This window comes from Mastomys coucha, chromosome X, assembly GCF_008632895.1.
Source record: "Mastomys coucha isolate ucsf_1 chromosome X, UCSF_Mcou_1, whole genome shotgun sequence".
In the NCBI taxonomy this organism is placed as follows: Eukaryota; Metazoa; Chordata; class Mammalia; order Rodentia; family Muridae; genus Mastomys; species Mastomys coucha.
The window spans coordinates 162,997,716-163,000,023 of NC_045030.1; the positions used below are offsets into that span (position 1 = coordinate 162,997,716).

At 40.6% G+C, this 2,308-nt stretch overlaps 1 protein-coding gene across 1 annotated transcript in view; it reads left to right on the forward strand.

Moving 5' to 3' along the window:
* Mid1 (midline 1) overlaps window positions 1-2,308 on the forward strand; it is a 363,560-nt gene that overhangs the window by 92,481 nt on the left and 268,771 nt on the right. The window lies entirely within an intron of this gene.

The window sequence follows — 2,308 nt, forward strand, 5'->3', positions numbered from 1 at the left end:
TTACTGTTTCTTTACTGTTTCCTTGCAGTCAATAATTTTTACCTCCATAAATAATTTCTATCTCATAGCAATGTTGAGAGGATTCCAAGTGAACATGTACTAACCCCTAGGTATTTTGCATGTTATATTACATCCCTGCTCTCAAAACGAATGATGGCATACATAGTTCTCATATTTTCATCGTTTATATTCTACATCTATATATCTCCTTGGGTTGCAATTCAGAGCCCTCTCTGACTAAAAGTATTCAAAAGAGATGCAGCCCACTCTCCAAGTTGCAAAATGTTGTGGCTCACAGAGAGTCTACAGTTGGGTGGATTCTGAATTGAGTTTCCGTTTTTTTCGACAGTGTCAGGTTCCTCTTTGACAGTTATTTTTTTCTTGGTACATTTCCATGACTTCTATTAGTAAACTCCACATTCCACCTAATGCACTGGCACTTTTCAAGAGAGGACTCAACTAGTACCTTGTATTTTTCATTAATCTGCAATAGAGCATTTCATTGCATTGGAGGGAAGGGTGCAAAAGATAAACATGTTGCAAGTAGTTTTAAAAACATGCTGCTGCCTTGTCCAGGAGCTGCTGCCTGAGCTCTGGCCCCTCCTGACTCTGTTTTGTCCCATTCAGCTTAGCTCCAGTATCAATGGCAATCAGCCCCAACCCAGTGTCCCTTTCTTTTTCTTTTTTCTTTTTTTTAAAGATTTATTTATTTATTATTGTATGTAAATACACTGTAGCTGTCTTCAGACACACCAGAAGAGGGTGTAACATGATGGGTGGTTGTGAGCCACCATGTGGTTGGTGGGATTTGAACTCAAGACCTTCAGAAGAGCAGTCAGTGCTCTTAACTGCTGAGCCATCTCTCCAGCCCAGCCAGGCGGTGGTGGCGCATGCCTTTAATCCTAGCACTTGGGAGGCAGAGGCAGGTGGATTTCTGTGTTGGAGGCTAGCCTGGTCTACAGAGTGAGTTCCAGGACACCCAGGGCTACACAGAGAAACCCTGTCTCGAAAAACCAAAAAAAAAAGAAAGAAAGAAAGAAAGAAAAAAAGAAACTGGTGTCCTTTTCTAACCTCGTTTGTTCCAGCTTGGCTCTGGGATCTGCTGCAGCCAGCCACAACCAAGTCTCCAACTGTCACATTGCAAGCCCCACCTGAGAACCTTTAATGTGCAGATAGAGGACACACACTCAGCTTGTCACTTTACAGCTTGCCTTTTGTGGCACAGACACCTCCTGCTTGGAAATTCGTGCCCTTGTCAGTTTATTTCCCCCTCTCTCTCTGCCCTAAATTTATTGGCTTGCATCAGCTAGCCTCTGCCAACATCCTTGGCCCCCACCCATAGTGGAGGCTGCAGGCCCTAGCTGCCCCAGACCTTACATAATTGCTACTTTCCTCTTGCTCCAACGAATGGCAGGAAAGCCCCCTCTCTTTCCCTGTATCTCTTTTTCCTCTTGTGACCCAGAAGTCCCACTTGTACCTTCCAATTGGCTCCTGGCCTTCTATATTGATAAATCAAGAACCAAGTAGGGAACTAGATCTTAGTATCAGCACCTCCTCTTACATAAACATGGAATTTCCTTTTTAAAAAAAATTAATGATAGAATTTTTTTCATCTTAGAGGACTATTGTTATCAAAGACAAGAGATAATTACTATTCTCCAATTTTATTTCTGACAAAGAATCCTTTTATTTGCATAGTTTTTTTTGGGGGGGGGCCTTGAAGAAATAAATGGATTGATTTCCTGATGAAAATCAATTGAAGAAGGAAGAGGAGAATGAGAAGAAGAAGCAGGAGAAAGAACAAGAAGAAAAAAAAAGAAACAAGTCTAATATGTATTGTCCATATACTACTGAAGCATGGTCAAATTCCCAGTGGCCAGGCCCTTAAAGAAAGACAGGCCCATCAGTTGTGGAGGGCTACACTTGTGTGTATTTTTTTTTTTTTACTTGTATGTATTTCTGTTGAACTACCCAGTACAGAGGCATGGATAGATAGTATAAATGATAACAGCAATAAAACATATTTTATTTAAGATAAAAATTCTTATACATATTTTATTTTCAAACAAATTTACTCAGCCAAAACAAAGGTGAATAAAAACACCAGACACTACAACAAAACAAAACAAAACAAAACCCTGACTTTCCCTTAAGGCATGATCATCAAAATGTCACACATATACCTGCCAGTGAACCTGGGAAAGTTGGTATATCATAGTTACATGTGAGTTCTTGGTGGACAGGGTGATGGAGGAATGAGTTTTACATGTTGTTTAGAACCAACCAAGGACTGCACATAGAGGGGTCT